This window comes from Cryptomeria japonica, chromosome 7 (assembly GCF_030272615.1).
Source record: "Cryptomeria japonica chromosome 7, Sugi_1.0, whole genome shotgun sequence".
Taxonomy (NCBI): domain Eukaryota; kingdom Viridiplantae; phylum Streptophyta; class Pinopsida; order Cupressales; family Cupressaceae; genus Cryptomeria; species Cryptomeria japonica.
In genome coordinates, this window is record NC_081411.1 from 194,131,623 (window position 1) to 194,145,011 (window position 13,389).

The window sequence follows — 13,389 nt, forward strand, 5'->3', positions numbered from 1 at the left end:
ATTTATAAGGCAGACCTAATGTGCGAATTGTAGGTCAAGGGTATATGTAAAGAACAGAGCAAGAACCGGTACTGAATCTGGCATTGAAGATGCTATTGTAAAGCAGTACAAAATATTGGATTTGTGTAAATCCTCATTGTAAGTCAGTGTGACTTCTTATTGAGCAGTGAGCTCTAGGCAGTTGGCCTTCCTGCATGTGCAGGCCCCTATTGTAAGTAATATTCTCTTATTGGCCAGTAAGTGAATATTGTGGGTCACAAATCCCATCGAGGTTTTTCCCACACTAGGTTTCCTCGTTAAACATCTTGTGTTATGGTGTTCTTTTCATGTGGATGCTTTTGATTCTGTTATTTGCATTAATTCTTGCATACCGGTATACTGTTACTTTATATTCTGCATATTCAGTTTTAAGAAAATTTCATTACCGGTCAGATACTGATTCACCCCCCCCTCTCAGTATCTATGGGAACCCTAATAGAATCTTAGTGTGTGTCTTTTGAATTTCAATTCTTAGTCTAATTAGGTTCACATATTTTTCATTTGTGGTTAAAGAACTTGTTTGGTGTGTTTGGTGTCTTTGGCACACTTTATGTCAACCATAAAGTGATAACAAAAGTATCATGTCCCCTCTCCTTCCATTGGACCTTGGGTGTAAGAGAAATTGTTATTACTTTATTTACTTAGGTAGAAGGGCCCGCCTCCCGAATAGCCCACAAGGCCAAGTGAGAGGGAATGACCAAAGTGGTACTTCTTTAGCCCACTATATAATCTAATACATTAGGTGAGAGTTGCGACAACTTGGTGAATTTGGCCTATCTGACAAGTTCCCTCAGTATCCAAACTTGTGTGAGATGCGTAAAAAATCCTATTATGAGGACTAAAATATTCTTAAATGGATCACTACCACATTGATAGGCACTAAGGTCTCTCGAAGTTCCCCCCACTAGACACCTTTTATTTTAGAGGACAAAAATCCCTACATTTGATGGTTCAGGGTGTGTAGATCATGCCCCATAGATACCCCTCATGTACCCTTTAATGTTGAAACATGAATTCATTGATTATTTATATATTTTCAAGGTACAAGAATCTGGTATGCCCGAGAAGTGAGTGTCATGGTGGGGGAGCCAGTGCTACCAGAATCTATAGTTGTCCACTTGTCTGTGGTATTTCTATGTTGTGAAGGCCCCATTGAATAGTTTCTCTTTCCAGTCTAGGTTGTGCATGTTTTCAAGTGTCTTCGATTTGTACTATACGAGTGTAAATCTTTTGAACATACACATTACAATCAAAATTAGACAAAACACCTTCAAACATCGTGTCTTCATTGTTTGTCATGTTTTTTTGCCATAAGACATTCAAAATTAAGATCTGGTCACACTCAACAATTGGAAAAAATTGGGATAGATTACAAAATCCTGCCAGAAACATGTCTGTGTTAGTTTAAACTACGTCTGCGCTCAGAAAATGCATTTGCACAAGGCAGAATCATGTCTATGTTTCATGATTTGAGAAATTATTAAAACATAAAAAAAATGTGCCTATGTCAAATGAAACTACGTCTGTGTTGGGAGAATCGCGTATTTCATTCTTCAAAAACAGAGAATATTGCATAAATTGGTTAAAATGTGTTTATGTTATGAAAAGGTATATGCACAACATATTACCACATCTAAGTTGTTTAAAACTACATATGTGACTTCAACAATTATCAACAGTGAGGAAATGCATCTGTGCAAGGAAAAATCACATCTGTGTTTACAACTAAAAAAATGGTCAAAATAGTTAAAAAACCACACGTGTGCATTCAAAAACTATGTAGATGTGTGGGTTAAAATCACGTCTATGAACTCACGACACATTTGTGTTTTGAGATAAAAAAGAGCTTCTAAGACAACTCATCCTAAGACTTGATTTTTAGTCAACCAGTCTTTATCATGACTTTGTCACACATTTTTCAATCATTTTGAGTCATTTGCAGTCCTCATACACACTTTTCAAAATAGAGTCAAAAGGTTGCTTTGTGGTCCTAATCATATCTTGCAAACATACTACAACATATCACTAAGTGGTTCCCGCACCAGATTTATCATCTTAAGGTCCCATTTGGTTCTCTTTAGTCAAGGTCAACTTACCTCATCAAGAGATCTATCATATCTTTGGAAGCCAAACCTTACTTTAGATCACACTTATCTTAGAATTACAGTTTTGGACATTTCAAGACAACTCTAGATTCTTGTTTTCCATCTCATATCCCTTCTTGGTCTTCCATAGTCTTCACAATTTCTTCCATCTTTCATTATAGCCAAGGTTTTGTTCATGGTTTAAACTCATCCACAAATTTCTAAAAGAGAAGTCTAGGAACCTCTAATATCTCTCAACATGAGTACCTATGAGTTTGAAAGAGGAATTTTATAACCCATTTCAAAATCGCAGTACTATAATAGACTATGACAATGAGAACAACAATGATAATGATAATGACAATGCATCAACATTAAAGAGACTATAATTGATCCAAGGTTCAATAGAATGGTTAAGGAAATTATGAAAAGGGACTACCAATATTTCTTTGAAGTAATGGCACAAAGTTGAACAAGATTACCTCATGATTTTTATGTGTCACTATTACATCCCACTTGTTCCCTAGTTGTTACTATGTTGTGATTATGACATGATATATGTGTGCCCTAGTGTATCTATGTTACACTTGCAAGATGTTTAATGTGCCATAGTTTTTCATGTTTAAATTGAATGAATGTGCCCTAGTTTCTTATATTTTAATTGAATGAATGTGCCCTAGTTTTTCATGCATATTTGAATGATGTCAACTATGTTTAGAATGATGTTTTGATGAATCATAATTGATAAATTGATGACTTGGTAGCTAACATTATGACATGATGTTTTACTTTTGTCAATGATTTATGAAATGTTAAAATAGGACAAGAATTTGATCTAACTGGTTGAATTGGCCAAGTGTGTGCAGGAGATTGTCATCCTTCATGAAGGGAGGGAAAGTATCATTAGGTCAGGAGGTAAAGAGAAGAAAGAACTAATGTCATTTGAAACCCTAACTCTGAGTCAAGTAGTCTCATGATTGACCTTGTCAAACTTCGTCAATCATCGTGTCAGGTAACCCTAGATGGTCTGTGCAAAGATTTTAGGACTCACAACCCTAGGTTATTGATTGTGTTTCGAGGTAATTTGTTATTATTATTATTAATGATTTTTAAAATTAATAATTTTATTAATTATGAATTAAAATTCATAGTGTGTGTGTATACCTTATGCAATTACATGTATATGAGAGTACGTATACATGACCATATGCATGCTCCTATAGGCATTCATACATAAGGCGTATATATTCATATATACAAATATATGCATATGTTATACTAAAACTCTAGCTAAGTAAAGTTCTTTTAAAAGCATATATCTATGCCAACTTTATCTGGCAATTTCAATAAAGTGTGAAGAAGAGGGGGGGGGGGGAGGGGTGGAGGGGGGCAATGGTATTTATTAAATTATTTTAAAAAAAAATCCTCTAGCCGCTAGAGGTATATGTGATATAAAGTAATAAGGGTATTTAAAAAAAAATATTTATGCCCCCCTTTCATAGCATTATACCCATTATTTATTCTTATTTTATGAGCAAGTTGTGTTTTTTTTATCAGTCTTTTAGAATTAATAAAGATATCCATAATTTTAATATGAAATGGAGATATTTTTATCGGGCATTTTTGGCGTGAGCCTTGGAGTCTTCACGGAGAAGAAAACCTACGGGAAAAAAAACTTGAAGGAGAGAAGCAACTTGCATGACTCTTGAGCGGATTTGGAAAATAAATATAGTTTTAGGGAAAATGAAAGGGAAAAAGAAAAACGTGTTTGGGATATATAGGGGATTCATGAAAATAACAATTTACTTTTTAATTCTCTAGTGGCAGAAAAGAGATTTAGCTCTGCAAGTTATAGGTTAAGGGTTTCATTCAGGAAAGGTGGGAGACCAATAAGAGGGTTTATGGTGAAGGTACTGTGCAACAAATAACAACTGGTCTGCTCTTCTTCATACAGGTCATGATATATGGTCAAACCCTACATTTTGTATATGTGTTCTTTCTTTTAATTTGAGCAAAGGAGATTAAAAAAAAGATATGTAGTTATATCTCGCCATTTGTTGTTATTCCATTTTGTAATGTGCAAACTAAAATTGGAAGATCATTTTATTTGTTCAACCTGCTCCTAGTTGAATAAGGAAAGAATATATAAGCTTGATAATGCAGTCCTTATATCTTCCCACAGCTGTAAACAATATTTATAGGTATATAGATAGATAGATAGAGATATGTATGGGAGTCTGTATGTATTTGAATGTCCTTCCTTAAAAAATAAAATGAGAGAGTGGTTAAAAACACATGGGTTCTTGATAACCTCAGTTGAAATAAAAACACCAAAGCAGTATCTCTCAGCATAAGACTGTATCATTCCAAAATAAATTTGAGACCCTTTTGAACTCTATTAAAATATTAACCATTTTCAGAATTACTCTAAATTGGAAGAAGATTTATAGTAGGGTACGTTGTTGTAAGCAATTTAAATAAATATTCCACCTATGTATCTGATAGTTTGTTGATGATATAAGTAAAGAGTATGTACAGTCTCAGTCTGTAGTATTGATTAGTACATCCTTTCCTTTTGCAAAACCATTATGGTTAGTTGGTGGGCTCATAGGCTACTTATTTTCCAAAACTGGCATAATCTGAGATATATAACAACAGGGTAGACCTTCTTGTATCTCCCATAAATATCATCACATACATACATACATACATACATACATACATACATACATACATACATACATACATACATACATACATACATACATACATACATACATACATACATATATATATATATATATATATATATATATATATATATATATATATATATATATATATATATAATTCATTTGTGAGCTCTGGGCAGTGTGCTTGAATGCATGTGCCTTCCCCTCTTGTAATATTATTATAATCCTAATCACAATATTATAATATTGTGGGTTTCAATCCCACCATGGTTTTTCCCTTTCTAGGTTTCCACATAAAAAAATTCCAATGTTATGGTTTTGTGCTTGTTTGTATTTTTTTTCTGCACTTTACTTTATTCATTTGTATCTGGTGGTTAAATAAAGTTGTTAATTGCAGAACACTTATTCAAACAAGCACAAAACCATAACATTGGAATTTTTTTATGTGGAAACCTAGAAAGGGAAAAACCATGGTGGGATTGAAACCCACAATATTATAATATTGTGATTAGGATTATAATAATATTACAAGAGGGGAAGGCACATGCATTCAAGCACACTGCCCAGAGCTCACAAATGAATTATAAAAGAGGGCTACAATGTGGAGGAAGGCTCACCAACTTACAAGTGATTACAAATGATAACAAGAATAACTGAATTGAATAGTAGCATCTACATATGCCAAAAAGAAGTTCCGATTAAACTCAATTAGTCTTTTGTCACTATTTTGTCTCTCTGCTATGTTCTACTACTCTATCATATATCGGAGCACAAAAACTTTGCACACTCGCTCATACAATATTCACTCACTCATATCTCATCATAAAACACATCAAAATGCTCAAGTGAATCGGTCTTATATATCCGCATCAACAAAAGAAATTTATTCCCATGTCAACTTCCAAAAACCGCATAACATGCAACATGAAACATGTAACCATAAGTCGGCTCAATCCGATTACCAATACATATGTGGACCCAAACAAATTGATAATAAGATTCACACACGTTGGCTCAACACCATGAACTCGAAACCAATAACCGAAATCATCCCAAAGATTCTGCACAACATATTACACCAAAATAGCTTTGTTCTTCCTGAATTAATAATTATCGGATCTTCTAACTTGCATGAGAATCAATACTAAAGGTTAGAATTGTGAAATAATATACCTCAAACATCTAATAATCTAATAAATGTGTATTGAAACTTCTCAAACTTCCTGTAGAGAACTTTTAAATATACTGGATGGGATCTCAGATCTAAGTTTCCATCAATGACAACCTTAGAATAATATTCAAGCACCAATCTCTACTGGTACAATGTCTCTTGCCAGCAATCTCCCCCTTTGGCATTGATGGCAACACTTGATGAAAAATGACACGGTCACTACAAAACTTCAAAATTTCAAAATTGTAATACCTCAACAAATCAATAAGATCCCCCTAAGAATGTAAATAATTTTCCATACCTCTCTCTCCCCCTTTGACAGCAATGCCAAAGATAGGTATCCACCAAAATTTATATAGAAGGGTATACTATGTTACATGAATTTAAAGATATCTGCAAAAATGGTTTTCAGGGACATCAGGTGATCATCCCATCCCTTCTTCAAATTCTCCAAAATATTGATTAGAGAATTAAACAAATAAGCATGCATCTCTTCTCCTCTATGATTTGTTGAAACACTCTTATTCAGAGCATTCATTGCATCATACTGACTACTCAGCAAGGTATCCAACCGTGGAGTTATCAAATTCCAGATTTCTCCCACTCGACTAACTACTTTATCCTTTTCCAAATTAAGGCTCTTAATTTTGTCCAATAGAACCATCACCTAATCTTCACAGTTACTAGCAAAAACTGATTGAGGGGCATAAGATTGAGAAATATCAGCTAACTTTCCTTCACACACATTTATCTCCTTATCGATTTCTATTGTGAACTTGGGCAAAATAAGACATGACTTATATATCTTATCACCTTCATCCAATGCATCCTGAATAGCCTTTAGATCGATAGTCCAACTAACCCTATCACCTTCAACCATCTTCAAAATTGTTCTTAGCTGCATATCATTAAATTTACTCAATACCTTTGCATCAACCGCTTTCTCCAAAGATACAAAATTAGAATCAACTGCTTTCAACATATTCCTCAGCTTCTCGGAGGGTTATTTTGCAGTGTCTTGCTTAAAAAATGACAAAATCTTCTCCAACATATCTATCACCATAGAGATTAGTTCTTTATCATCATAATGATATTTCAATAAGTCCTCACTTGCCTTGGCTTGTGCGAGAGCTGCAAGTTTTAGTGCTTGGACCAGAGATAGAGAGTTGAGATCAATAGGTCTTATGGTGAGATTCATGTCTGAGATAATCTATTTCCCTTTGTCCATAGTGTCTCTTTCCATTGGCACCTAATCAATCTTATCTCCATCCTTTTCCTTCTCTGCCTTTTCTGCTTCTTCACCTTTGTCTACATCTTTACCCTTTACATCTCCAACCTCCTTAGCTACCTTCTCAGATTTAATATTTATTACGGGAGAATTCTTATCAGCTTCACCAGAGTCATTAGCCTTCTGAGTATCAAGATTATCATCTACAACTGTATCTTGAACATTAATCTACTCATCCAGAGTGAAGGCATCATCCTGTACATGCACTTCTAGAGGGGTTTCATCTTTTTCCAGATTAACCTCATATTTGTGCTCTTCCAAAAATTATTTCAAAATTGTTTCTGTCTCCTTGGCTACTTCATCTATCTTCCCAAGCATGATCTTGTTAACTCTCTTTTTGCTTCTAAATCTATCCTTCACAATCTTAATTAATCTATCAACTTCAGCCTTAGAAATCACAAAACACAAATTAACTAATACATATTCTTTTATTCTTTCATCCTCCAAACTAGCCATATGCCTTCTGGCATCCAAAATTTCATACAAGCCCTTCAAAATCATAGACAATAATTCTATCAAGGATTTGATATATACATTCATATACTGTAGAATGTCTTCCTCTATTTCTCTTTGGTCATTTTCATCACAATTCTCATAGTATACATATATAGTCTTTAGATTTCCTTCCTTTACTACTTCATCAACTATTTCGCTTAATGACATTGGGGGCACAACAATATAGGTACCTTCTATTTTACTAGATTTTAGAGCTTCATCAAGCTCATACTTAGGCTTCTTGTCGGGATGAGGTCTGTTGGATTTCTCAACTCCAATTTTTTGCTTCTTGCTTGTTTGTCCTTCAGCTAATGGTGGCTTCCAAACTACCTTGGCAGAGGTAGCAATCTTCTTCACTTCCCGCACTGCTTCATCAGACTCAGTTTCTTCCTCAACAGTGGCTACTATGTAGACTCTCTCAGGCTTCCCTTTCTTTCTTTTATCTACTCCACGAGTTTATTTGGTTTGAGTTTTAGGTGGAGAGACAAGCTTCTATTCACCAGAGGAAGGTGTTGACTTATTTTTCCTGGGCTTCAGAGAAGTAGAGGCACGTTTAGTCTTCTTTGGTTGTACCATGTACTCCTCTTTTACGATGTTCTACTCTCTATCCCCACAAACAACTTCCTTTGTTATACCCATGTTTTTAGTTAGTTGTTCTACTTCTTTCCTTACCATCTTCTGCATACTGGGCTTAGTGAATTGAGAATGCAAACTTAAAATTTTCTCCTTATAGGTGCCAAATTTCTCTTCCTTATCATCCACTGTCTTCCTCAAAATATGTTCAGCATACATGTCAAAAGTATTTGGATAAACTTCATACCCCATGGCCATGATCCATACTATTCTTGGCTCAACTACTTCTATTAGACATTGATCAATCTCCACAATGAAGCATATGGTGTCCTCGTATTTCTCTACAATCTCCTTCCAGATTCTCTCTCTACTTTGCATCAATCTTTGAAATAATTTTAAGTAGCCCCATAGGATAGCTTTCTGTTCTTTTCAATCACCAAATCCTTGCAATTCTTCCTTGATCTATACTACCTCTGGTTTATCATATGCCCATTGTACCTTACCTACACCGAGGATCTGATTAATGAAATAATGTTCCAAATAGACAATCAAGATACCAAAATTAAAGACATGCTTCTCATCTTACTTAATCTTCTTCAAATTGCTCTTCTATTCACTTAGAAGTACTCCACACAAGTCATACAACTTGTTCTCCTTCAAAATTTGATATGCTGCATAAATAGCAATACCAGAGACTGAATTATCTTTGCTAGATTGATATATCTTTTAGCCTATTACCATGGATGCGAATATCACATCATACTCAACAATATCACTTATTTTCATCAATCTGTTGTCATGATGTGAATCGGTTACCTCTGTAATAGTTGTGTTATTCACATTTCTCAAACTGGGGACTTCACTGGTTGCATTCAAACATGTTACTACTTGGATAATAGTCTTGGTAATCTTGTAAGGTTTGTCTAGCCATATGAATTTATCATGTACTCTGCTCAAAATATGCCTAACCCATTCGGGTTCATTGAAAACCAGAAAGTTCATGAACTAAATGAAACCCTTAGCTTGCAAAGATTTGAAATCGGGTTTAAGATTTCCCATACCATCAATCATGTGCTTGGTGTAAAGAGAGTACATTTTTGTGTTTCCAAGATCCTCAATACTGCAGTGAATATATGCCCTAATGTCCTTGACATGTAATACCCCATACAGAACAGATGAGAATGCACCATTCAGATCGTCTTCTATTTATTTGTATGGATGCTTCTTGAATTGAGGCCTAGCCTGATTAGTTATCTCGACAACAAGTGGAGTCACCACACCAGAACTAGAAGATGCCATTATCACAATCTAGGTTAGGAACAAATAGCTTCAAACTTCAGAAAATACCTTTTTGACTTCTACTGGATGCAAGAAATATTCATCGAATCTTCACAAGCTCTATTTTTGCTCCAAAAACTTCTTTGCCACACTCTTCTTCTCTTTTGCTTCACTTTCAATGTGAAAAATAAATGTTAAAATCCCTTTTTATCTTTCACATACCTAACTTCAAGGTGCAATAAATTCTCAACCCTAAAGTTCTTCCGGATGTCATGAAACTCATGAACATTGTACTGGGGCATCAAATCAACATCAAATCTTTTGAATATCTCTCAGTATCATCTGCGCAACCATTCGCAGCTAGTTACAAATCTCAAAAGGGGGTTTTAAGCATTTGCATGAAAAGCTTCTCCCTAAGGACAAAATGCCTTAGTTATCGGATGAAGATCCAACACTGGAATCAGGTGTTGACCTGTTTGGTGCATTTGAATCTTCCTTCTTAACCCACATCTTCTTGTGTTGTTCTTTGATCTCTTTAACATTTTCTTTGCCCTTATTATATACTTTATTCTTGTCTGCCATAACATTCTTGCTCATATTCTTTGTTCTACAGTTTTTGCAATATGACTAGTTTTGTTGCAAGCACAACAAACAATGTCGTTACTTTGATTAGGCCTGAAATTCCCTTGATATCCTCTAGATCTTGCTGGATATTATCATGCATTGCTGCTGCTAGGATATGTTATTGTTATTGATGTCAACATATTCTTGTGTATTGTTCCGGTGATTATAGATCGGGAGGATCTTATGATCCGGTTTGTAGTGTTGGTTTGCTGATCACTATTTTGTAGAGTTTGGTATACCCTCCAATATGCTTTGGTGTGATTAGATGTAGTGCTGATATTTTAGGATATTGCTTATGATGGTCTTGTGTATCTTCATTTCAGATGGTTCATGATTTGGTGCTCCGCAAGTTATATTTCTTTGTGATAGTTGTTGATTGGTTGTGTTCTTGAGCTTTCTGATGTTGATCGATGAAGATTTGATAAGTTGTGTTGGTGCAGTTGTTCTTGGTTATTCTAATGTGCTTGTTGGTGTTTTCTAGTTGTTTCCTATTTGTCTTGGCAATCTGCATTGATCTTTGTGCAATTTTTTGGTGGTTTGTATCAACTGGTGATGATTTGCATGTTATGCAGTATTTCTGGTGGTGTAGTGTGTTGCAATTGATCTTGGCGTGATTTCTGGTGGAGTTCTATATTTGGGAATTCGATTTAGGACCATGCTATGTGTATGCGGGAAAAGTGGGCTGATAGAATTCAATATGTGAAAATATTGCAAAATGACTTGTCCACACACACACAGAGGACTTCTTGGTGCAAGCTATGGAGTAACGTAGTATTACTCAGCTTCCCAAGGTGGGTCCCATGGTTCTCTATCTCACAATGTCCCTCAAACCAATGTTTTGCTCTCAGATCACTGAGCAAAATGGTTCAGGGATGGCAAATGCAAGAATGAGGGATGCTCTGATAGATTTTTAGAATGAAATGTGTTATAAGCTATGTATGATTTTAAAATGCAATAAACTAAATGATAAGATGACAAGATTAGTATGAATACTATCCTAGCATACTATATTTAGTCTATGATTTAACTAAAATGATAAAGAAATTATTCTAAACATGCATATTTAGTCTAATTCCTGATTTAAGAGAGACTAAATGATGAGCATATATGAAATGAGAAATCTTGAATGTATTTGAGCATAAGTGTGATGCTACAAATTTGAAGGATTGATTCATTGTTAAAAATGGAGGAATGAGAGCTCTATTTATAGCAAAAATAGGGCAATGGATGGTCAGGATTGAAAGAGTTGATCAAGGGTCTGAATTTGAAAGTTGGGGATCTATGTTTGCAATTTGCACCAATGAAATGGTGACAAGTGTCAACATAGGGTTGGGTTGAGAGAAGGGGTTGGAGACATTGAATGCCTGAGAAGACCTCATGGTTATCTAGAGGCTAAGGGTCAAGTCTAAATTAAGATTACCCACTGGATTAAGAGTTAATCCAAGGATAAACCTTTGTGCAAATGATTAAGAGATAATCATGGTCAAAGCATTAAAGGCCTGATGAGACCCTTGGGTTGGATGAAGGTTGAGTTAAAACAAATGTTTTAACCATGTAGGAGGGTTTGAGTTAACCATTAATGGTTATTGGAGACTTTGGGGATTAAGTGGTTGAAGGTTGAAAGCCTTCAATGGTTATCAAAGACTTTGAGCCATTTAGTGGTTGAAGGTTGAAAGCCTTTAATGGTTATCAAAGACTTTGAGGTTTTGAGAAGTGACTTCCCTTTGCTTAGGGATGTGACAAAGTTTAGAGGAGGGGTTAGGTTAATTAGGAGCGATTAGAAGATTCTAGAAGGGATTAGAAAGGGGTTTGGGATTTTGCAAGTGGATGGAAGGATAATAGGATTTAATTGAAATAAAGTAATTTAATTCAATTTGGTTGCAATTTTGGAGAAATTAAATAAATTAGATTTATTTAATTTTGGATAACTATTTAATTAAATTTGAATTTAATTAAAAGTGGATAGGGGGGTTTTATTGAATAAAATGATTTATTGATTAAATGGGTATGGTGAATTTAATTTAAATAAATTGAGTAATTTATTTAATTAAATAGAGGAATGTGGGTAATTTAATTAAATTAGATTTAATTAAATGAACATAAAATATTCATTTAGGAATATGGTCATTTTTATACGTCTACACTATGCTATGTAAATCATTATATAGGTTCAATGGTCGATCTTTATATTGTGTGATGTAATTTTTTAATTCAGGGTTGAGGGTTTAGCTGACCTTATTGTTAAGGTTGATGAATTGTATATATAGGTGATATTATCATATAGTTTTGGTGTTGGTGGTATGTCTACATTATCAGAGACAAGTTTATGTACGAACAAGTGATTTATCCTCCAGTGTTGATTTTGTTGTGAGATTGGTGTTGCAGGGCAGACATCTATGCTTAACCAAAACTATAATAAGGCATTTGGAGATGTTATTCTTTCAATTCACTTCTTCCGAATTGTAGTCCAAATCTTATTGTAAGTCAGTGAGACTTCCCTAAGGGTTGTAGCCTTCTGAGCCATTATATTTGATTAGTGATCTCTAGGCAATGTGCCTAAATGCATGTGCATTCCCCATTGTAATATATTCACGTACTACTGCAAAGTATCATCTTACTGTGGGTAGGTTCCCACCATGTTTTACCCCTTAGCCGGGTTTTCCACATCAAAATCTTGGTGTTGTGTGTTGTGTTGTTAATTTACTTTTATGTCACTGTAGTTTATCATATCTATGTTTTGTTTGTTATTCTAGTGAAGACTGATTCACCCCCTCTCTCAGTTTTCCTTCTTGATTGCTACTAACAATTGGTATCAGAGCTAGATCCTTTGGTATAATCTTAATTACTCAAAGATCTCCGGGATGGCAGCTCAAGGTGTAATATTTAAAAAGGACAGTTTGAGATTTTATGGAAGTAACTAAGCTATATGGAAGGACCGGATGGAAGTGCACTTTAAATGTCTATGTTGTTCCTCAAAATGGACCTTCTACTCCTGACAAGGTTAAGGAAGCATAACATAATATTAGAGCCAAGGAAGCATTGCTTAGTGCCTTGACTGATTCTATGATGACTAATGTGATGGGACTTTAGACCACACATGAGATCTAGGTGAAGCTTGAGGTGTTGTATGAAGGTGGTAAACAA